The sequence below is a fragment of the Eurosta solidaginis genome, chromosome 4 (assembly GCF_040869045.1).
Source record: "Eurosta solidaginis isolate ZX-2024a chromosome 4, ASM4086904v1, whole genome shotgun sequence".
NCBI lineage: Eukaryota > Metazoa > Arthropoda > Insecta > Diptera > Tephritidae > Eurosta > Eurosta solidaginis.
The window spans coordinates 7,842,024-7,867,975 of NC_090322.1; the positions used below are offsets into that span (position 1 = coordinate 7,842,024).

Genomic DNA, 25,952 nt, shown 5'->3' on the forward strand with positions numbered 1-25,952 from the left:
AAGCCTGAAAAGTGGTAGTGGCATTACAATGTACACATACGGTTTTAAAATGGAAAAAGGAATTGGAACTGGAATGTACTGAAAGCATCTGCAGATAAATCAATCGTACCAACTTCCTGACCCATGCAGTGTATTCCAGGCATAGGTCTATACCATTGAGAGAGCAAATATACTACTCCAGGATAGTATGGTCTCAGACATCAATGTAACAATCTTTGTCGATAGGCATAATATTCCAACATTATGAAGTCGAATATCTTGCGGAGGTGTCGAGCCTCTTTGGGGTCCATAAGGCATCGTAATGTCTCCCTTTACTGGGTACCGGGCCTAGCGATATTGAAGGAATTTACTTTGCAGAAGAGATAGCCTGGAAAGGTACCCAAATGGACATAAGCGAGGCGGAAAGCTCCCTACAACTACCGCTGGGTTATTTCGTGAGGAAAATCGAGGAATATGAGATTAGGGCAGCGGACTTGCAGGAAAAAGAAAACATTCAAAGCAAGCATAAACAATTTTTAGGTAGTAAAAGAAATCCGTGAACACTTTCGAAATAGTGTGTCTGTGACTGACGTTGAGTTCCGTTTGCATAATTCACTTCACTTTACACATTTCATTTATATCTATATTCCCTTATTTCTCTATTCAATATTTCGCTCTACCTTAGTTGCCTTCCTCTAACGCGCAAATCTGTCATTTTCATTATCGGCTCTACACTTAACCTCATCACAAGTGCAAGCGATTCGCAGAGCTCAGCTGGAGCTTAGCAGTTGATTTTACGCTTTTAAGCTTCTAAAATTGCCTACAAAGTAATTTACCTGGAAATGTCGTTAAGCACAAGTGCACAGTGGGTTATTGGTTTCTTTCGAAATTTATTCGCTAATATTTTACACAATTCAAGCTCATGATTCATTATCGAAAGTTAGAATCTCAATTCATGGATCCCAGATAAACTAAAATGATTGAAGTCTCTAAAACTTGAACGGCTTTCAAAATGCTATTGATATTAGAAAAAACTTCAAAATTTGCACACGGCGATACTTATTAGGACACCTGTCTGAACTTCACTTCTTCATCAGCAAGCTTTACGGGAGCCTAAGTTTTGAACTCGAAATCTTCAATATTCATACTTCGTACTGGTGTAAAGGCCTTTATCCACTCAGCCATATGAATGCCTCTCTGCTCACTTTGTAATTAGTCTCTCTTTTTGTTGCTAGTCCTTTTACACATATTTAGGTACATATTTAAATGCTTTATGTTGTCAATTTAAATTGTGGGGAATATATTTAGGGTCGCTCAGCAGGCCTTCATCGGTTGCATTGGATTTTCTAGCAGTTCACTATTGACACCGCTTTTGTCTCTTAGAATCGTTATAATCTCATTTGAACTATTTGCTTAAAAGTAGCAGCCAACTCGGAATGCACGCATAAGTTTCAAAATGTTTGTTTTTATAAGTGTTTCGAAACTTTTTTTGGGAAATGTTTGCAATGCAAACTTAATTTACAACAAAACAGTTAAAACAATTAGGCAATTCGCCAGGTATCCTATTCATCAATCCATAAAATTTTTTATTGGAAACCATGGAAACAACGCAAATCTTAAAATTTAACATGAATGCCCAAATGTGGTTTGTTTTCAAAAAAAAAAAAAATTAAAAAAATTCTATGTTTCAAACAATTTTTTTAATTTCGGTTTCGAAAGCTTTTTCATGAAAATTTGTTACCTTATGAACAATTGCGGTAAACCAAATTTTTTTGAAACTTTTCTTTTCAGAAGATTTACAACAAATTCAAAAAAAATGTAGTTTGCTATAACTTTTGGTTTCGGAACATTTTCCATGAAAAGTATTTAAAATATAATAATTAAAACATATTTCTACTTAAAAAAGGTATCTAAAAAAATGTTAGTTTTAAATAATTTTTTTATTTTTGTTTCCAAAAATTTTTCATGAAAAGTTTTGCAATTAAAAACTATTATCTGTAAAAAAAAGTCTTTAAAAAAAGTTTGTTTCCAGTAGTTTTTAAACGGTTTTATTTAGCTTGACTTGACAGTCCGTCCGACCGACCGGCACGAATTTTGTAATTAAAATTTAAGTAACTTCCCGATAAGCTACAAGCGCATGGATCGAAATATTTCAAAAAATCTTATTTGAGGTCCGATTTGGCTCATATTTGGAACACATAATACAAACATGAAAAAAATCGTCGCTATGTGGCGCAAGGATCGAGATATTAAAAAAATCGTATTTGTGGTCCGATATGGCTCATATTTGCAACAAATATTACATACAGTCCGGTGAAAGCGACATCAAAATACTTTGGAGTTCGAGGACTTAAAACTGAGGTATGAATATTTGAATATTGTATATCTACATACATAAATAATTATAAAATAAGATTTTTACCTTTTTGGTGTCATTTAATAATAGTTTAAGCTCTAAGCCGGTAATGCACACTCTTCCAATACTCGTATTTATATTATCAACTGATTTGCATTTCTTGTTCGAAGGTTTACCTGAAAGACAAAAAAAAAGTTTAATACCAATTTCACACAGAGCATTAATGAATTAATTAGTCAAGTTTTCTAGCTATATTAACTCAATTTTCTATACACAATACATATTCTTGGTTGTGTTTCGGATATGATAATCAATAAAATAATTAAAAAAAAATTTTTAAGTTAAACGGGTTTATTGAAAACAATACTTACATGAAGTAATAATAATACTAAAAGCTAGAAAATAATTAGGTAGGTCCTAGGTACTAGTCATCACACTCCTCATCAATCTAGGGCGTTGATTAGACAATTAAATAAAAGCGTTGGTGAGGCGTAACCTAAGCTGATTAAGGTTCAGTTGGTCTTACTTGTGACTATCAATAGAAATTTCACGCGCCCAACACTTTTATTTAATTGTCTAATCAACGCCCTAGATTGATGAGGAGTGTGATGACTAGTACCTAGGACCTACCTAATTATTTTCTAGCTTTTAGTATTATTATTACTTAATGTAAGTATTGTTTTCAATAAAACGGTTGAGCTTAAAAATTTTTTTAAAATATATTTTTCATTATTAATGTTTCCAAGCTTCTTTATAAAACCTTTTGATATATAAACAATTGGTTTAAAAAATTAAAAAAAAAATCGTTTCCTATTCAATTTCTTCATGAAAACTTTTGCAGTCATTTCATTAAAGCAATATTTCTGCACTAAAAACTTTTTGCTTTTAAAAAAAAATCAAAAAGAAAAATATTAAAAAAAATTTTAATTTAAAAAATGTTCTTATTTTTATATGCAAACATTTTACAATGCGATGAGTTATTCACAAAAGTAAGTACACACTTGGTTTATGCTGAAAAAACTCAAATACAGTGGCTCACAGCTTAATTGATAATTTTCATCTAAAATATCGCGAATTCCGTAACAGACACCACATTCAAAAAAATGTCAAAGGCTATTCAAAGGTAAGGAGAATTAATCAAAATTTCAAAAATGACCATCAAAATTTTCAAATTTTTTTTTTTTCAGAATTTCTAGAAAATTTTTGAGTATGCAGTTTTGTAGCCCAATAAATTTTAGTATAATAACGTGCAAGTTAGAAATAGCTCAAAATTTTTCCTGAATTTTCAGAATTTTTTTCGGCGAGGGTGTTGAGCAATTTCCTACATACAAAATGCATTTTTGTCCATGCGATGTATGTGGGCTACAAAACTGCGTACTCAAAAATTTTCTAAAAATTCTGAAAAAAAAAAAAATTGAAAATTTTGATGGTAATTTTTGAAATTTTGATTAATTCCCCTTACCTTTGAATAACATTTGACATTTTTTTGAATGTGGTGTCTGTTACGGAATTCGCGATATTTTAGATGAAAATTATCAGTTAAGCTGTGAGCCACTGTATTTGAGTTTTTTCAGCATAAACCAAGTGTTTACTTACTTTTGTGAGTAACCGTATATTTTCCTTAAAATTTTTTCACGTGAGTGAATCGGAATCTTTAAACAAATTTTTTTTAATTTTTTTTTTTGCTATTATTGTTTTGAAACTTTTTCATGAAATTTTCTGCAATAAAAACTTTATTAAAAAATAATTAATATATAATATAACTTTTTTTAAATGCTCGACGCGAAACATTTTTGTTTTTGCTTTTAATTATTTTGAATAAAATTTTTTTTCTGGAGATCCAAAAATCCAAACATAGAGACTTTGTTTTTATTTCCCCAAAGTTACAATCGATTCTAAGAAATTTTCAAACAACAAAAACAAGTATTTAGATTTTTTTGTCAGGATAAAATTTATGTGAAACTTTTTGTGAAGAACCTAAGTAAATTTAAAAAAATCTAAAATTTTAATTTGGTTGTTTGAAAATTTCTCAAAACGGACTTTCGAGTAAATTGAAGCAAAGTTTCATTATTTAAATTTTATTAAATAATTTTTTTTTTTTAACAAAGATTTTAAAAAAGTTAGAAAATTCTGTCTGCAAAAAAGTTTTCGCCTTTTTGTGGTTAGTTTTAAATTTCAAAATTTGTTACTTGAGGCAATAAATATTTAAAAATCTGTTATTAGAAATAACAATGACTGCCATATGCGTGCAACGCACACTGTCGTGAAATTAAAAATATAACAAATCTATATATATAAAAATGAAATGATGTTCGTTCCTGTCCATGTTTTGGGGCCGATACGAGGCCAATTTTATTCGTTCTTTTTTCATATTATAGGGATCAAATAGGGGAAGGTTTTTAACAAAATTATTATTTTTTTTTATTTCTAGGGTCTTGAGATATAGGTCAAAACGTGGACCCGGATAAACCTACGATGTGTTTGTATAATAAGGGTATCGAATGGAATCTTCTGATGAGTACTTTAATATGGGGTACTTTTCGTACCCCTGGGTGACTAGGGCGTCGAGATGTTGCCCAAAAAGTGGTTCAGAATAACCTTAGGATGTGCTTTTACATTATGGGTATTAAATGGAAGCTGTTAATTAGTACTTCAATATGGGTATCAAAAGGAAGCTCAGCTGATGAGTGGTAATTTTTCTCTGGGTGACGAGCGTCTCGAGATCATTTCATGTGTACAACATTTTTTGAATAAATATACGAATTTTTCTATTTGTGTCGTGCTGCTAAGTTGCAAGTTTTTTTCGAAGGAGAGTAAACATAAACACCGAGGTTTGTACACTGTTTATGAGAGATGCTTCAGCACACATACACAAACGTATGTCACGTTTCGTTGCTGGCTGAACATTTCTACTGATTTGTGTTTGTTATACAAACGGCGCTTATGTTCTGTTAATTTGTATGCAGTTCAACTGTGAACAGTGTTCGGACTTCTACAACTAAAGTGGTAGATGTACCACCTTTTTTCTTGAAATATAAGTTCTACCACTTCCACCACGCAAACTTAAAAATAGGTGATAAATTTTTATAGAAGTTTTCTGAAGAAACTTTATTTTTTCCACAATTTTTCGGGAAGAAAATCAATGGTTTTATAAAACTCAAAATAACGTCTAGCTTAGCTCTGATCACCATATTACCTCTTTCCTTCATGTTTTTAGTACATAACTGCAACGTACACCTACCTATATATATGGAAAAAAAGTGGTTATTATTCGTTATATCAAGATATTTAAAATATAATCGAAATCTAAAAAAGGGGCGTGGCACCTCACATACAAATGGAATATATCATACTGCATATCTCTAGATGTAGTAATGTTAGAATAATGAAAATTGGTAAGGAGCTATATGACTTTAAGTCCTAACACCTCCAGTAAAATGTGGAATTTGGAAAAAAGGGGCGTGGCACCTTCCCTACAAATGGGATTTTTCAGAACTATGGCTGCCGTACAAACTTAGGTTATTTTAAGACCTAAGGTTTGGCTGCATTGTTGTGTTTGGCTGTCATTCCTTTTGGACGTTTAGTAATCTGCTGCCGTTTAAAAAAATGTGTTAGCTTCAGTCTATCTACATCTATCTATATATATAAAAATCAAATTCTGTGTGTGTGTATGTTCGCTATAGAAACGTATTTCCCACACTTCAATCATCACCACATTTTGGGTATAGGTTCCTTCGATCAAGGCGGAGGTTTTTCATATTTCCGAATTAAGAATATAAAACTAAATTTTTTTTTTTGCCTATGTGAACGAGCAATCTTAGGCCCCAAAAATGATCATGTATACAAAATCAATGATCGCATTCAAAACCAAATTCCTGGTGAAGTGACGAAATATAAATCGATCGACACAGTTACAGATGAAGATCAAATTGTGAATTATCCAATTGAATTTCTAAACTCTTTAGAAGCACCTGGAATGCTTGCGCATATATTAACTTTGAAAACTGGCTCACCAATCATGCTTCTTCGGAATTTAGACCCACCAAAATTGTGCTATGGAACCAGACTTTGCGTTAAGAAATTAATGCCGAATGTAATCGGAGCAATAATCATAAGCGGTAAAAGCAAAGGTGAAGACGTGCTCACAACACGGATCCCAATGATTCCTACAGATTTACCACTTAATTTTAAGCTCTTATAGTTTCCTGTACGCCTTGCTTTTGCAATTACAATCAACAAAGCACAAGGACAATCGCTTACTGTTGCAGGTTAAATTTAGAGAGTCCATGCTTTTCCCATGGCCAGCTATATGTTGCTTGCGCTAGAGTGGGAACGCCAAAAAATTTGTTTATCTTTGCACCGAACGAAAAAACCAAAAATATTGTGCACCCACATATAGGACAATAAGATACAATAATGAAATGTTTTAAACGAAAATTTCACCAAATATGCGTACAGAATTCAATTCAATTTACAGAACAATAAACTAAATTATCAAAAAACAAAACAGAAAAAATAACGCAACACTCATTCTATCTCGGGCGTTACAACGTACGCCGGGTATAGCTAGTAACCCATAAAAATCACTGAATCATCAAAAAAATATCCATCCAAAGCTTTATGAATCTGAGGAGAAACACTTTTGAACGATTGGTGATGATGATGTTGAGTATAAAGCAAATAATGCAAATGATGATGAAAACGCTTTTGATTTTAATGGTGTCGATTCCGCTGCTGTAATTTTTGTTGCTTATTTAATTGTGCTTTGTATTGTTTTTAAATATATTTTTGTTGTTATTTTTATTTTATTTGTTTGTTTTTTGTTCTACATTTAATTTGTTCACACTTTGGCTTTTTATACGCTACCAATGAAGTGTTACAATACCCACAAGAGATTATATGCACACATACAAACAAACACACACACACATATACACTTAAACACACTTTAAACAAAAAATACTAACACAAATACTAATACATATTTTATAACTTTCCTACTTTGTTTGTTAGTCATTTCCCATATGCGAAGCGCCAACCGCCAGCTGTTTTGTTGTTGTCGCTGTTTATTGTTGGTAATTTAGTAAAAATAACCTGCGAGAAAAGCAGAGAACAGCGCGTAAAAAGTAGTAAAAAAGAATCATAAAACAAAGTAATTGTTGTATCATAGAAACCAAGTTGGTGTTGAGAGGGGGGTATCTCGCAGTAAAATTGAAAACAGTAAAATGTATATAAGTAGACAAGCAACAACAAAATCACTTTATGAGATGAGTAAATAAACGGTTTGGGAATTGCTGTCAAGGTGTTGGTGTTAAAATAGTGAAAAGCATATATTATGGCATTACGTTGAATAAAGTGGATAAAATGTGCGATAATAAAAGAGGATTTGCTTTGGTTTGTAGATGCAGCAACGAGCGGATTTTTCACTATTATATTTTTTGTTTTGAAATTGCAATATTTGCCATCGGGATGGATGGCCTCCGAACTTTTTAGAAATATATATATTTTATTGTTGTTAAGCGTTTTTCTTCTCCGTCTGCCAGTTTTTGTTAATATACATTTTTAATTTCTTTTTTTGGATTTAATTAGCGAGAAATGCTCATTTTGCTTTATACAGTTGTTTTTGTTATTGACATTAGAGTAAAATTACAATGTTTAAAAACGTTACTAAACTCTTGAGCGCGCCTATAAGTATTCCACACAATTAGGACTAAAAGCTTACATCTATATTGGGTCCCAGGGCATATGGGAATAGATGGGAATGAAAAAGCGTATGAATTAGCTAAAAGGGCGCATCCCTTGAAGCTTGCTCCGTATATGTCCCAATTAGACTGGGCGAAATTAAGCGAAGGCGAGAGGTGCACATGATCAACCAAGCAGGAAAGCGTGGGTTCAAGCGCGGGGCTGTAAAGTGTCGAAGATTATGTGCAGGCCTTACAGCCTTAGACTAACAAAGTTGCTTCTATCATTAAAAAGAGAGGACTGTAGACTCGTGACGGGTATTCTAACTGGACACTGCCTTCTGGCGTCACATGCCTTTAAGTTAGGCTTGGTCAGTGATAGCATATGCAGGAAGTGCGGGTTGGAGGAGGAAACGATCGAGCACGTTCTGTGCTCGTGACCTGCACTTGCCAGGCTAAGACTCCAGCTATTAGGACTGATACAGCTGTCAGATCTAGAAGCAGCAAGTGGTTTAAATCCTAGGAAGCTTCTAGTATTTGCCAAGAGGACGGAGTTATTTTATAACATAGGTCCTGGTTTTTGATAGGGGTTTTCAGGTTGGTCGTTAAAACAAACTTCTGGTAACACTACGGACTTATTCAGTCTATGTGAGGTCCTCATGGACCGGCCAGTTCAACCTAACCTAACCTAAGATTAAAAGCATATAGAATAAATATATACCTAATGGTGTATTAAGGAAAAGCAACAAAAAGGCAATACTTAGAGACCAATTCCAAAGCGAACAACGGGGCATTCTTATAGCTGAGTGGATAAAGGCATTTACACTAGTATAAAGCATGGATGTTGGAGATTTCGAGCTCAGTACTCAGCTCCCGAGAAGCTAGTTGATGAAGAAGTGAAATTCATAAGCATGTCAAATTAACTATCGCCGTTTGTAAACTTTGTAATTTTTCTCTAATATCAATATTTTTTTTTTTTTTTATTAATTTGAAAAAAAAAAACATTTGTTTTTTTAAACACTTGTTTTTTTTTTAAATTCTTTTTCTACTTAAATTTTTTGTATTATTTTTTTTTTTTTTAATTATTTTAGAAAATAAGAGAAAATCGATACAAAAGATAATTTTTTAAGAACAATTTTCTTACAAGCTTCCGAGATAGGGACAAAATAAAACAACAATTGTTTGTTTGTGTTAATCTGGCAAAGTAATTTTTTATTTTTTTTTTTTAAGTAAAATTTGTATTTTATTTCCTTTGCTATTTTTTATTTTTCTTTTGCTTTTGTTTATTCATTTTTTTCTGAGTAATTGAAATTTAATAAGAGTCGATATCCATAGCAGGCCGACAATATTAACAAATAAGTTTTTTGCTAATGTTAATATTTTACAATCATTTTTTTTATTTGCAGCTTTAATTTTTTGTATATATTTATTTATTAATTTGTTGTTTGAATAGTTGAAAGAAAGTCACCATAGCAGGTCGACAAAGACAACAAAACATACACAAATGGCAATCTTTTATAATAATATATAAGTTAAGCCTCACAGCAGGCGAGGCGATAAAAAATTAAAGTTGCGGTGAACTGCCCGTTCACCGAATTAAAATAAACACGAGAAATATTTAAACGTTATAAAATTTATTCTGTGCTCTTGCACGATCCAAATTGAACAAATTGGAACAAAGTAATTTACCTAGCAGCTAAGTTCTTGTGTTAAAGTAATTATGCTATGCTAAACAATTATTGTATAAAAAATAGTTTACTTAACTAAAACTAGATTATGCTGTTCCATCACAATTTCTGCAACTACACCAATCGTTGTCCCAATTAACTTCCGCTTGTTGTGCGCGTGTGCTGCGTCAGCGAAACTTCAACACGCAACATAGCGCGGTCACATGCTCAGCAACGTGAGTAAATGGGTCAACCGCTGAATACTGCTGTTATAACTCCTCCCCCTTTAAAGATCTGCGTCCCGCAGATCGAAGCATGAAAAATGTGAAGTGGATATATCTTTTATAGAGTCGATCTGGTTACTTGGCGTAATGTTGATTCTGACTGGCTTGACTGGTGCGCTGTCGTCCAGGTTACGGATTTCATGGGCAGAGTGGCCCTTGAAGATCTTCGTGTTTGTTGCCCATTGCATCGGAATTTGAACTGGTGGAATATCTAGCTTCCTAGTGTACCATTTCCATAGCATGGTGACGATGAGGGCTATTGCGAATATCGAGGCAGCTTCCGTGACTAACGAGAAGTTAGTTTTCCCGTTTACATACCCTAGATATCTAACGTTTTCCATCGTGATATCGTGAACGTACTCCAGATTGATCTTTGTAGTGTGGTTTTTGACGTTTGCTAGTACGGCTGGCAAGGCTTGAGCTGTGATTGCTTCGTTGCTGGAGAACACTTGGTTGCCAATTTTTATCGTTTCGTTACTTAACTGGATAACGTAGGTGCCATTTATGTTACTAGTATCTTTATTACTTTCCACTACACCTTGGTAGTTTGAGATAAAAATTGTGTTATCGTTTATCAATTCGATTATCGTTCCATTGCGCCTGATGAATTGGCAGCTAGCGTCACCTCCTTTCAGCAACCGAGGTAGGCAGGTATTCTCTTCCAATTTGCTCAAGGACTCTGATTCACATACCGTAGATGAACTGATTGTCAAGCAGTTTTCCTTCAGTCCATACGTTTCTTCTTGGTTGACGAGCATTTTATCGAATGGAAGGTCCAGTTGTTTGCCTTCGTAGATACCGGCGCGAGTAATTAATAGGTTATACTTCTTCTCTGTTACTTTGGGTATTGATAGAACGTATAGGAGCATAGTCCCATTTGTATATATTGATGGTTTTCCGTATTCAATTGCCTCAATTATATTTTGGTAAGGTAGTGTTTCTATTTCTGACAGGATCTGATTAACTTCGTCCATGTCGAGTAGGTAAGTGTTAATAATTCCACGTTTAGCTAGCTGACATGCCCGTACTACTTCATTGACCTCTTCTCGGACGAGCACGATATTATGAAGGGCGCTCTGCTCGAATTGTTCTGCCTCGGTTTCCTTCTTTACCGAATTGGTGCGGCTCACAATTTCATTAATTTTTTTTGGAAATTTCTAAAGTTGCCGTGAATAGATCTTTGTTTACTTTGTATTGGTGATTATTGTTTTCTATGATTTCACCCTGGCTGTGGAGGATATTGTCCCAATCAGTGGCATCAGGTGATCCCGCTAGCCATTTCCACGCAGAGCCTATCCAGTCAATAGATCGGGAGGGTCTGATTCTTTTCGTGTTCCCCGTCAGCTCTTCGAGGCGCTGCAGAGTTTGGTTGATATAGACTTGTGCTAGGAGCTGGTCGTCAGTTCGTTTTAGTAGTTGGTAAGCCAGTTTTTCCATCTTCGATATAATAGTAGCGTACTGCCGAAGGTTGATAGCATGTATTAGTTTGAAGGATCCGCTGATGATCCACCCATTTCCGCTCTGGATACTAACGATTGGTGCCTTATAGTGGAAAATGTGGAGGCCGCTGATGGCCGACGCCAACAGTGGGAGTCTGCAATTGGAAAGACCATACCTAACATTATTGGTGTTAGTAGGTTAGTGGTTGTTGGAAGTTATTTATGTTAGTGTGAGGTTAGGAGATTAGTGGGAGTGAAAAAATTGTTAGAAAAGGGATGTTTTTTCATTCAAATTTTTTTTTTTTTTTTTTATTTTTTTTTTTTTTTGTTTTTTTTTTGTACATATCATTTCGGTTCCTTGTATATTTGTTTTTTGTTGTTTTTGTTTTTGCGCTACATAGTAGTATCTAATAATTTCAATGTTGTACTACTTAAGTTTGTATTTTTTATTTTTTTTTTGTTGTAGCAAGTAATAACGGAATTCAGAAATACATTTCTTTGGTGATTTTTTGTTTTTTTTTTTCTTTTTTGTTCTTTTTGTTGTAGCAAGTAATAACAAAATTTAGAAATACATTTCTTTGGTTTTTCTTTTCTTTTTTGGTTGTAGCAAGTAATAACGAAATTCGGAAATATGTTTTTTTCATTATTAGTGATTTTGGGCCAGAGTATAGTTTTTATTAATTTTTCCAAAAGGAGCTTTTCGGCCGATAAATAAAAAGACAAAAACTTTTGTTTTTTCTTATTCTCCTACGCGTTTCGATGTTTTTTATAACATCTTCATCAGGGAGTCTGGTTTATTCTAATAAAACATAAAACGAAAAAACAAACATTAAAAAGTTATTAATAACTAACATCAAGCAATAACATATTTTCCAACAGTTCACTTAAATTTAACATAATACAATAACATTTGAACTGCAATTTAGTCTTTAGACGTAACATTTAACATAAAACGTTTACCTTTAACATAAAATGTTTCCTTTTTACATGTAACATTTATTAGCAAAAACGTTCATTCAACAACATACATATATATCCAAATTAGCACATTTAAAATTGTAATTTTAATTGTGCTAGTTTGTATATATATGTATGTTGTTGAATGAACGTTTTTGTTAATAAATGTTACATGTAAAAAGGAAACATTTTATGTTAAAGGTAAACGTTTTATGTTAAATGTTACGTCTAAAGACTAAATTGCAGTTCAAATGTTATTGTATTATGTTAAATTTAAGTGAACTGTTGGAAAATATGTTATTGCTTGATGTTAGTTATTAATAACTTTTTAATGTTTGTTTTTTCGTTTTATGTTTTATTAGAATAAACCAGACTCCCTGATGAAGATGTTATAAAAAACATCGAAACGCGTAGGAGAATAAGAAAAAACAAAAGTTTTTGTCTTTTTATTTATCGGCCGAAAAGCTCCTTTTGGAAAAATATGTTTTTTTCTTTTTTCTTTTGTCTTTTTTTTGTCTTCTGTTTTTTTTTTTTTCTCTTCTGCGGATTAGACGCAGAGTATTATAATTTCATATATTGGCTTAGCGGATTAGGCGCATAAGCTTAAATTTTTCTCTTTTCTCCTGGACCAGAGGTGTTATCATTTCTCGAACCAGCTATGGGGAGATCGCCAGAATCCCGTTTGGAAGTAGTGTAGCCATTTGTCAAATTCGATGGCACTACGAGCCTACTAAGGCACGATTTGTCCCACTTACAAGCCCGCTCTTGTTAGATAAACTCCCTCTTGGTGCCAGATATTTTATAATTTCTTTTCATGTTTTTTGTATGTTTGTTTGTTTTATTATGTGGGGGAATTTTGTCCCCTTCTTTTTACATTTTTTATATGTGCTTTATAATTTTTATCCCACTAAGTGTGGTTACAGAAACTTCGTTCTCCTTGGCAACTATTTCCTTTTTATAGAATTGTTTTTGTTTCCCCTTTATTTGCTTATCCTTGACGTATATAACATCATTTTTGTTATAACGCTTCTACATGGTCCTTCTCCTATTATGTCTCTCAACCTTAGCCATCTGTTTCTATTTTAATAATTTTTTTTTTTTATGTATCTATTAATTTTCCTGCTTTTGTCAAGGAGTTCCCGATAGTTAGAAGCTTCTGAGCGATTAAAAAATATATCCGAAGGTTTCCTGTTCGTTACAAAGTGAACTGAATTATTATAGCGATCTACTGCTATATTAACGAGTCCTTTAGTCCTGAGATCAGAGTTTTCCGCCTTCAGGAATCTATAAATTTCTAGTAACGTGGAGTGGAATCTCTCAATTTGGCCATTTACCTCACTTCTCTGAGATGAAGTGCGGTAAAGTTGAATTCCCAATGATTCTAATACGTTCTGTATTATTGGGTTAATCAATCCCCGTTCATTATCACTGACTAAAATTTTTGGAGTTGTAAAATAGTGGAGAAGCTTCACAATTTTGTGTCTAAGGTGCAGAGTTCCTTTGTTCCTAACTTGAAAAAGCTTTGCGAATTTTGAAAATTTGTCAATAAAACTTAAAAATTTGTTGTTTCGAAAATATCTATGTGAAGGATCTCGCAAGGTTGTGATGGGATTGATGTAGCCTGTAACTCTGGTTTATTAGGGTGTCTATCGTACTTACTAAATTTGCATGTTTCGCAAGCCAGTACATATTTCCTAATTTGAGCACGCATTCTCGGGAAATAATACTGCTCTAAAATCTGCTATTTTCAGTGGCATTGCGGTGAGCCCTCTTATGCTCCTATCAACTTGGCCAAACATCTCTTCGTGTTTGCTAAGGATTCTACGGATTTACTCTTTTGCAGGCTCTGAAATGTTAGGATCGATAGGGAGGTCCATGTAGATACTACTAACATGTGCCGTTTTGCGCTTAAGAGATATTACTGTGTCTGGTTTTAATATCAATATGTCCAATTCCCCCTCAAGAACTGCTCTGACTTCTGTCAGCGTATCGTCTCCAAGGATTCCATCAAAGGACTTTAGCCCCGGAAGGTTAAAGAATGTAGTGGGGATGTCCTTTCCCACAAACGCTAAAAAATGTCCACGAACTTTTCTATGTATTTTAATATTCCCCCGCCGAAATGATTGTGAATGGTTTTTCCACCGCTGTGGAATTTTGTGCAGCTCGTTCGCTAGTGTAATTCTTGTTATCCCCTATGTATACCAAGAATTCTAGAGTTCCCTGATGTGGAGTGGCATACTCTAAGTATGGTACACCGGACACGAGGCCCCTGCCGTAAAATTTAGTTGATCGCCATCGCCTTGCTCCTGACCGTGTTCGATCGTAGTGTCTTCTCCTGCTTCCTCATCCACTGGTATTAAGTGAAACAACTTCTATTGTTTGCTTGGCCCCCTGCCTGATTGGAATAAAAACCTTCCCGAACGTGTGCCCCTTTTTAAATTGTTAAAGTCCTGTATTTGGCCGGTATTTTAGATATTCTGGTTTGGCGGGAAGGACTAGGGTTTGTTCTAATAAATCCTGAAGGGGTAGAGCTGCTACGCCAATTTTGCGTAGTCTGATTGCTATTTCTCGTTTGACCGGAGTTCGGGTAGTTGCAGTTTGGTCCTGCCCGGCCTTGGTGTATGCCTGAGAAATTTGTAAATGCTCTTGGTTGATTTGGAGCTGCCCTAACCTGACCGGCGTCATTATATTTGGGTTTACATAATACCGAGGGGCTATTGGGAGTTGTTATTGAAATACCTATTTGGGCGGGGCTGGCGATATATGGCGTTCCTGCGGTTGAAGTTCATGAACGTGAGGCATGCCGAGTAGGTATCGGGCGACGATTTGGGTTTTGCACTAGTAGCCAAGTGGGGAGGTCACCATTTAGGCCTCTAATGAACACATCTAATGTTCTTCAAACCTTCTAAGTTGGGCGAGAATTGCGTTAACGGCGTCATTCATTTCCGTTAAGGAGTTTTTCATCTTTTCTGGATTCATGCTGGAATGGAAAGATACACAATGAGGCTTACGATTTGTTACTTACAACCACCACTTCATTTGGGCTCGGTAAGTTTTGCTGATGTTTGTCTCCTTTTTGTTTTCTTGTTCTTATTTTCACTGTAAGGATTTTTAGTTGATTCTTGTATCTTTTTTGTTTTCTTGAATAAAAAAAAATTCTTTGTTTCTTATCTTCACTGCAAGGGTTTTTTTATTCTTGAATCTTTTTTTTTTTTTTTTAATAAAAGAATTTTTTGGTTCTTATCTTCACTACACGAGTTTTTTATCCTTTGTACGCATAACTAAATACAATTTCACTTGGAACGCGAACCCTGCACCGCACTGCTCGGGCGCCAGTTAAGCCTCACAGCAGGCGAGGCGATAAAAAATTAAAGTTGCGGTGAACTGCCCGTTCACCGAATTAAAATAAACACGAGAAATATTTAAACGTTATAAAATTTATTCTGTGCTCTTGCACGATCCAAATTGAACTAACTCGAACAAAGTAATTTACCTAGCAGCTAAGTTCTTGTGTTAAAGTAATTATGCTATGCTAAACAATTATTGTATAAAAAATAGTTTACTTAACTAAAACTAGATTATGCTATTCCATCACAGTTTCTGCAACTACACCAATCGTTGTCCCAATTAACTTCCGCTTGTTGTGCGCGTGTGCTGCGTCAGCGAAACTTCAACACGCAACATAGCGCGGTCACATGCTCAGCAACGTGAGTAAATGGGTCAACCGCTGAATACTGCTGTTATAACTTATATATATATTTTTTTTTTTTTTTTTTGTTTTAAAGCTGTTTTATTTATTTTTCAATTTGCAATTTTGTATATAGCTTTTTTAATAATTTTGTGTTTATGTAAATGGTTTATACATATTCTTAATTATTTAAAAAAGTGTAAATAATTTTTTTTTAAGTATTTTTTCACTATTTCTTTAACAGATAATAACTAAGGTAGGGCTACAAAAACAATAAGACAATTTTTTTTTTGTTTAAATATTTTATAATATTTTGTTATTTATTTCTTTTTTAAGCTTTTTTGCCTGATTTTTATTTATTTTTTTGTTTTGTTGTTGTATATATTTGTTGTATATATTTTTTTAATAATTTTTTAAGAACAATTTCCTAAAACTACGATAATGGGATAAGTCAAGTTGAATCAGTTGTCCAGAACGGCCTATTAAAGACTTGTCACATTTCAAATTGGTTGCATGCCCACGAGATCTTTTGTGTTACAAATGAATGCAATCCTAGTCTTGGGAAAAGACAGAACAGCCCACTGGGCCAAGAAATACGCAGAAAAATCAACCAACACAAAAGTTGGTGAAAGTACTCGATCTCGATGCGGACAATCTGCTGTTTATCGCCTTGAATGCCAAAGAACCTGTTAAAGTGCCCTCAAAGTCCATCACCAAAATCTATTTTACTTAGGATCTATTATGAAAGTAATATCAGCAATATTCTCCTACATGCAATTCATTGGCACTAGAAATGAACTACATATGTATATCCTACAGAAAGACAGCGGGTGCTTCCAGCACTGAGCGAATTCTTAATAGTGACTCCAAGGCTCGTTAGATCCATCTGGGATAGAGGACTTACCAAGATACTGCATAGTAGCAAGGCCAAACGCTTATGAGAGCCAGGCTCCACTCCAATGAAGCATTGGTCATGTAGATGGACTTTGCGTGATAAGCACGCTACATTTGCGAATGGGGTTTTTCCTTTGGTACTCTTACTTCGAACCCACGCTTGTCATCGGTTATGGGAATGACCTAGTATTGGTATCGGGAGCCCGCTACGTTCAGGAACGTATGCGCGTTGATCAAAGGTATTCTGATCTTAAACCGGAACGATTGGCCTCTTGTTAGATCAAATACTGCCGCTGCAGCTACACTTCTACAGCAACAGCAATGAACATATGTTAAGATACAAAAAAAATCTTTTGGAAGACATTTCAGAGCGATGATTTTCGTGCACTAACATCCATATTTTCTTCCTTCACTTTCTCAATAGAGGTCATAGAAGAACATTCCAATTACATTTATTAATTTTTCTTGCTTCCCTTTCTTCTTCATATTTTCAGCCAGCACTAAGGCTTAGCAAGGAAAACAATTCAATTAACTCAACATAATTTTTCATTTTCCCAAAGCTTTCCATTGGATACAAAAAATTTACTTTACTTTTGCCTCAGGTGACATTCATTTTAAACTTACAACAAAAACGACAACAACAAAAACCTTCCAATACAAATGGTGCCTCATTACTCTTTATTAAATGCCAACTAGCAACACAAACATACCTACATAACACACACACACACAAGCACAAACAGCTATAACTTACATGCGATTGTGTTGTTGTACACTCACGTGCGTGTAAGTAAATGTTGCTTATACGCCATGTCGTACGACGCAATAGCAGTTCAAGTGAAGTAAGAAACAGTTGCTGTAACTGTAACTGACATGTGAGTAAATTTATGACGTTGAACGCTCAACTGACCCGCATAAAGGAGTTTTTTGTGTGTGTGGCGTGAGTTTATGTAAGGCTTAGAGAACGAGAAGGTCAGCTGAAGTATGTCGCTATACCCCTCATGAAAAATATAATAACTTTAGTCCCATATTGCCTGGTATAAGACTCCCCTTCCGCCCCCGCTGCTCGCACATTCTATTGTCGAGAAAGACAAACGGCCGACTCCCCTGAGAGGCTTGGTGTCATATGAAAGCCTAGAATAGAAGAGTTAGGAAGACTGTGCCTAACCTGTATAGTCTCTTTAAGAACTTAAAATACAGGGAAGATCACAAAATCGGTCCGAAAATTTAAGTGGACACGAATTAATTTTCGTACGTGGTAATGCATCAACCAGACAAGCAGGCACCCCTATTCAAGCCACTAGGATAAAAAGCGAACTAAAACGAGTAGCTAAGCTGCAGCTTTTGTGATGAACCCGATGCCAGCGAAAAGCTTTCTCCAGCTGCTAGCGGTCCGACGAAATACCCACTGAGCCAATTAGGCAAGCTACCTAAAAAACATGTACAAGTAATAATCTATCAGACCAGAATTAAGACAACCCACTAATTGTCATTTTTAAGGTTAAAAAAGAGCCCAACTCTTGTCTTTCACTCCATTTACCAAGTTGGATCCGAAGAAAAATTATGGACAGCCCTTGGAATTACCGACTCACAGCATCTATACAATATGGACCAGGGTTTTTTTCATGAACAGATTTTTTACAGTCGGGCCCACTTCACAATAGATGACACAGCAGAAATAATAATGCAGTAAGGTATGCCAATAAGCAACTCAGCCGTATGGGGTGATATGTTCGATGCTTTAGGACACTCTTTTTATGTTCGGAAATACCTGCTAAATATTGTGAAGGCCTATCTGAAACACCAGTCCCTATCCGGACACGCTTAATTTCGTATATATCTGCACAAAATGGGAGGGATTGAAGCCCCGACCCACATACATTGTGGAGATATACATATTTAGATGATGGATATCACACCCTCTTCGAATGCGATCACTTCGATCAACAAAGAAGGCGAGTAAAAGGCTTTCACAGGAGCTTATTGTTTTTTTTTTATTGTTTCGCCGATATTGCCCTCAATCTTAAATTGTGAAGTGAACAAAAAACTTTTGCGAGAGTTGAAAAAATGAAGGTAACCCTAAGGGCGGCCACCGTGGTGTGATGGTAGCGTGCTCCGCCTACCACACCGTATGCCATGGGTTCGCACCCCGGGCAAAGTAACATCAAAATTTTAGAAATAAGGTTTTTCAATTAGAAGAAAATTTTTCTAAGCGGGGTCGCCCCTCGGCAGTGTTTGGCAAGCCCTCCGGGTGTATTTCTGCCATGAAAAGTTCTCAGTGAAAACTCATCTACCTTGCAGATGCCGTTCGGAGTCGGCAAAAAACATGTAGGTACCGTTCGGCCAATTTGTATGGAAAATCAAAAGGAGCACGACGCAAATTGGAAGAGAAGCTCGGCCTTAGATTTCTTCGGAGGTTATCCCGCCTTACATTTATTTATTTATTTAACCCTTCAAAAGAAGATGAATTCCTATACTCGCAAAGTCTAGGTACTTGGAATTTAAAAGAAGATTTTCATATTTCGTTATTTTATATTATGTTATGATATTTCATGTGGTGTTATGTTATGCAATGCTATGCTATGTTGTTTTATGGGGCATTATGTTATGTTATGTCTATATTATGTTATAATACGTTATGTTATGATATTTAATGATATGTCGCTTTATATTATGTTGTTTTATATTATGTTAGGCTAAGTTACGTCATTTTATGCTTTGTTAGGCTATGTTACGTTATGATATGTTATTCTATGTTACGTTTTGAAACTTTACATTAGTTTAAGTTATGCTTTGTTATGTCATAATATGTCATTTTACGTTACGTTAATTTATGTTATGCTATTATGTTATGCTAGGTGTTGCTTGTTATCGGCCGCCGTGGTGGGATGGTAGCATGCTCCGTCTACCACACCGAAGATCCTGAGTTCACGCCCCGGGCAAAGCAACATCAAAATTTTAGAAATAAGGTTTTTCAATTAGAAGAAAATTTTTCTAAGCGGGGTCGCCCCTCGGCAGTGTTTGGCAAGCGCTCCGGGAAGAGAAGCTAGGCCTAAAATCTCTTCGGAGGCTATCGCGCCTTGCATTTTTTTAACCCTTCAAAAGAAGAAGGAATTTCTACATTCGGAAAGTCTAGGTACTTGGAACTTAATAGATTTCAATACTTGGTTATTTTATGTTATGTTATGAAATTTTATGTGATGTTATGTTATGCAATGCTATGCTGTTTTATGTTATGTGATGTTTATATTATGTTATGTTATGATATTTTATGGTATGTCGCTTTATGTTCTGTTGTTTTATGTTATGTTAGCTTAAGTTACGTAATTTTATGCTTTGTTATGTCATAATTTACGTTACGTTAGTTCATGTTATGCTAGGTGTTGCTTGTTAGCGGCCGCCGTGGTGTGATGGTAGCGTGCTCTACCTACCACACCAAAGATCCTGGGTTCACGCCCCGGACAAGGCAACATCAAAATTTTAGAGACGAGGTTTTTTCAATTAGAAGAAAATTTTTCTAAGAGGGGTCACCCCTCGGCAGTGTTTCGCAAGCACGCCGAGTGTATTTCTGAATTGAAAAGCTTCTCAGTGAAAACTCATTGCCTTGCAGATGCCGTTCGCAGTCGGCAGAAAACAAGTAGGTCCCGTGCTGCCAATTTGTAGGAAAAATTAAAAGGAGCACGACTGAAAGAGAAGCTCGACCTAAAATCTCTTCGGAGGTTATCGCGCCTTGCATTTTTTTCACCCTTCAAAAGAAGAAGGAATTCCTACACTCGGAAAGTCTAGGTACTTGAAATTTAATAGATTTCAATAATTCGGTATTTTATGTTATGATATTTTATGTGATGTTATGTTATGCAATGCTATGCTGTTGTATGTTATGTTATGGTACATTATTTTATGTTATGTTTATATTATGTTATGTTAGGATATGCTATGTTATGATATTTTATGGTATGTCGCTTTATGTTATGTTGTTTTATGTTATGTTAGGCTAAGTTACGTAATTTTATGCTTTATTAGGCTATGTTACGTTATGTTATGTTGTTCTATCTTACGTTTTGAAACTTTATATTAGATTAGGTTATGCTTTGCTATGTATATGCCAATTTACGTTACGTTAGTTTATGTTATGGTAGGTGTTGCTATGTCATGTTTCGTTAAGCAATGTCGTGATATATTATTAAGTAAACGGTATGAACCGTCATCGTACTTTTCTATTCAATTTTCTCGTCTTGACCAGGACACGTCCTTTTCACTTTCTCTTTTGATTTTTTTTTTTTTTTTGTGTTAATTATATATAATGTTTCTTTTCGCTTAAGTTTATAAAATCTATTTACCGTTATTCCTTATACAACTTTCCACTAAATGAGTTTGTCAATATTTGCACTGCTTTCATGTTATTTCTCTCAAACAAACTCCATTTGCCATTATTATTTTTTTTTTTTTGTTTTTCATTTGAGATTTTTAGTTTTAGTTTTTATCACAATTTCCTTCATATTCACAACACCTTGCCCTTTTGTTGTGCAGCAAACGCTACCCACTTAGTCATAACGGTCACGTTTCTTAGCCAACATATTTTTTCACTCCGCCACACAATCACCTTTCATCGTAAATTCTCTCTAACACATACACAGCTCTTCGTGCTCCTTGGTTGGCTGGTGGCACTGCTTGTAACTGTTTCCGTTGATGGCTGTGTTTTACAAGTGTAAATGGTAGTAGCGGTTGGTCGACGAGTCAGCCGGTCGGCTGATAGGTCGATTGAATGGTCGTTCCGTAGTTGGGTTGCTTGAATTGGCGCTCGCACATACGAAAGCTTACTGCTACAAAAACAACAACTAAAGCTCTGCCGCAGAGAGACGCTCGAGCAGCAAGTCACAGCAACATGTTTGTAATTTATATCCTTTTTGTGCGTTTGCGTGTCATAAAATCTCAAGCACACACACACATACACACAGTCATGTCCCATAAAATGTATTAACGTACAACAGGCACACGTTTATACACACACTCATGCGCTTGGTGAAGTGGAAAAAGAAATTTAGTGCCATATATATGTATTTGCGATTGTATATGTGTATGTTTGTGTATTTATATAATCTGATAGCAGTCATAAGCTAAATATGTGCCAGCTCATCGTCATCAAGCCACACACGTTTAGCAAAATTTGTGTTTTGTGATGATTAGGCAATAATTGTTGAAGCGGTAAATATTCTCCGCCGTCGATTTTATTGCAGTTTTTTATGTGACTTAAGTATAACGAATAATAGACATTCAATATCTGGCTATGACATTTAGTGACATATGTGAATGTGCGCTATATTTGGCGCTGGATGGAGAAGAGCAGGCCAAGTTTCAAATAAAACTTTGAATTTTTGTGGGAAGCTTTTTTATTTGGAGACAATTTTTTTTAACAAATTGAAGATATTTAACAACTTGAGAAATATGATTTGTTGGCAAAGCTTGCTTTGCTTCGGTTTTTACAAAAAAAGGTCTTTTAGCTTACGCGATTTGGCACTCAGGTGTATTCCAAACTACTATGTTCTCAAAAACAGTTCATTCAATCCTATAGTCCTATAGTTATATCCTTAAACCAGAGCCTTCATATAAAAGCTGTACCAAAATATTCAAAAAGCTCAAAAAAACTTTCTCTAATAACTTATTAGAATATTAATTTAATTTTTTTTTTAGATAAAAGCTTTGCCAAAATGTTCAAAAAGCTGGAAGAAAGCTTTTTCTAAACTTTTTTTAGAGCTTTCCATAGCCTAGGAGTGTCAAATGCTTTTACTAAATTGTGTTAGCTTGAGCTTTCACCAATTAAGCTTCAAGAAAGTTCTTAAGACATTTTTAGTAAATACTTGGTAAGGTACCCAAAACTTTTCAGTTCACAGATAAAATTCACCCAATGACTAATATAGAAAAGAAGTACAGTGTTAGCATTTACTCAAAAGCTTTTAAAATAAGCGCATAACGGCCATAAAAAGCTTTACAAAATTTTTAAACGGCTAGAAAAGCAGTTTTAATAACATGTTGTATAAAACAAAGCTTTCTACAGAATAAATTTTGCAAGCTTTTATACAAGCTCTTAGCCACTTTAAGTTTGTTGCCGAAAAACTTTGGAAAAAATTGGTCTAAGAGGCTTTTGAATATAAACACCTTCTTATTGAGTAGAACAAAAATAACGAAATTCTCCTCCATTAAAACGTTTGAAGCTTTTGCGCAGCTTTTGAAATTTTTATTAGATCAGCGGTTATGTTGTTACCAAAAAAATGTTTTCAACAGCAACCAAAATTCAAAGTTTAAAAAGCATAAATTTTTCTAAAATTTGTCTTAACGGAAGCTTTTGCCAAAAAGCTCAAGAAAGCTTAACAAAAATAGTTTATGCTAGAAAAAACTTACATTCAATTAATTACGTATAAATTTAATTTAAACATTTGCACAAAGGCTTTAAGTTAGTTGAAGCTTTCACAAAAAAACTTTTAAAAGCTTCACAAAAGTTTGTACCAACTAAAATGTATATACATAGTAACAACTGCAACAGGGCACAATAGACCAATGGTCGCAGTGCGATCCTCAATTAATTATCTATCTAACAACTGCAACAGCAGCATGAAAGCAAAAAAATAATATGTGAAACTGCTTCTTAACATAGTTTTAGGCAAGTTTTCACCCTGACAATGTTACTGGAAAAGTTACTTGAAAGTTTTTAAATATGCTTTTAGAAGCTACATATATCTGATTGAAGAACACCCAAAACATTAACTAATAACAAAACTAAGTTGAAAGTTGTTTTGGGAAAGCTTTTTCTAAAAAAAGTTTTCGACAACGCACTTTCAAATGGAACCGAAGCTTAAAATGACCTTTAAAACCATTATTGTAGTAATTTTATTTGGAATGGAATAGACTCTTAATAATAAAATAATAATAATAAAAAAAACATCTACATTTTATTTACTTTTGTAAAACAACTAAAGAGAGCATTGGGAAGCATAAAAAACACTCCAAAAAGCCATCTAAAATGAAAAGCTAGAGGAACTAGGCAAAAGTAAATAAATACTTTCTATGCAAAACTTAAGAGCGAAAAAACCTAGTATACCATCATTAATTTATATAAACAAAAACGGTCCCAGTATTCGCTAGATAAGAGAAGCTTTTATTCAATAAAGCTCTCAAACGTAAGTTAAGCTTCATTTGCTATGAAAGTAACAAAAGCTCAAAAAGCTTGCAATACCTTGGTTTGAACAACTGTGCCAATACGATTTAGTCTAGAAACTAGCAAACAAATATCTATTGGCTTCAAATGTATTCTGCGTACTCGAATTTTAACTTGTAATTGAATGAGAATTTTCAAAAATACTTCAATAGCCTAAGCTTTTAATTTAGCCAGTAGTGGGCCCTTATATGAAAGTGTGATTATATAAATATGACCCGCACTACTTATATGCCCCCGATAACCAAGCACACCTCACCTCTATCGCTAATAGCAAACTGCTGTCTGCTTATTGCTTGTCTTACTGTCATGTTGCATATTGTCAGGCGGCTTACCATTGAATTGACAATACAAGGCACATATTTATGAAAGGAACAACAAAATGCTATAATCAAAGTTACACCTAACCACGAAAACATATAGGATCACAAATATATGGATATATATATATCTAAAAACTATGGAAGATGAGAAGTATGCAGCTATTCAGAATCTTGCATTCAAAAGATTGAGACGCTTTAAATTTAATCAGTGGAGTAAAGTTCACTTTGATATGATGTAATCTTATAAAATTATTTATGGCGTGCAATAATTTTGAGTATTAGTTTCCACTCAAATGAGTTATTGAATTCATATATTCAATTTCTTGGAAATATGCGTAGAGCTTTTATGTGAACTCATTAGCTTTAAGTTGTTTATTAGTGGTATAATTTGTGATATTTGGCTTTGCTGCACTTCACATTCGTTAACCGTTATTAGCTTATTACTTTGGTCTATTGAAGCATTGAGCGTAAGTTAAAACAGTATTGCCACAGTTTTCCAAGGTCCTCCCGGAGTTTTTATTTCAGAGCTTTCAATTTCTTTACAACGTTCAGTAGTGTGTAGGACTGCCAATTGAATTTCTCTGCTTTAAAAAATTCGAGGATTTATGTTTGTATTCTTGGTCTTACATTTTTTCTTACTTAGAGCTTTTTACCAGAAAAGCTCAATTTCGTTGTCTGCAAGAAAGTTTATATGACAATGGTACTTAATATTTCATTGGGCACAAACGAAGGCTTACGTTGTATTTAAACAGCTCCCTGAGACTTTCGTACCATTCGTTCTCTTTTTAAAAAACTTTCGGATGGACTTTATTTGCCCATAAAGCTAAGCTTTGTAAACTAAAGCAAGCTTGTAATTACATTTCATATGTAAGCTCTAACTAAGCCTTGTCGGAAAGCTTTTAGTGCTCATGATTTAGGCTCAAAGTTTTACTTATTTTACGTAAAGCATCTGCAAAGCAGATTAGTTTTCTCTGAGAAGTTTTCAAAAAAGCTTTTATTCTAATTGAAACAACTTGTTTCTAAATTTTTGATGTTGCCTTGCACGGGAATTGACCATGGTGACCACAAGCAATTGCTCACCACCAAAAGAAGAACCTTCAACCACCGCTAAAATTCCAGCTCGCGCAACACCTTTTGCGTGCACGGTTCCTTATAACGCCAGATCACATCATCGATAACGAAGTTCTCTAATGTGTCCGATATTTCCGGTTCACGATAGTGCTGCAATGCATTGCATAGTGATTGTGCACAACCCTCATTGTGCTGGTATTTTGCAAACACTACACAAAATGCTGCGAATGTGCAGCAATGCGTGCAACAAGCTTCAACATCTATATATATATATAACGGCAGCACGGCACTGTATAGCTTCCGCGTCGGATAAGCCGGAAAGCAGTAAATTGGATCAATACCATTGACTCAAATTTCATGACTCCTACCACTCAACATGAGTTTTTAATTAGCCTTCTTGATA

The 25,952-nt window shown here is 34.6% G+C and overlaps 1 long non-coding RNA gene across 1 annotated transcript in view; it reads right to left on the reverse strand.

The window, feature by feature from the left end:
• Positions 1–2,396: 2,396 nt before the first annotated feature.
• The window catches only part of LOC137248942 (uncharacterized), a 325,966-nt gene continuing 302,410 nt past the window's right edge, over positions 2,397–25,952 (reverse strand). Inside the window, exon 3 of the long non-coding RNA XR_010952220.1 lies at positions 2,397–2,511. This is a non-coding gene — a long non-coding RNA (uncharacterized lncRNA). The remainder of the gene's footprint in view (positions 2,512–25,952) is intronic.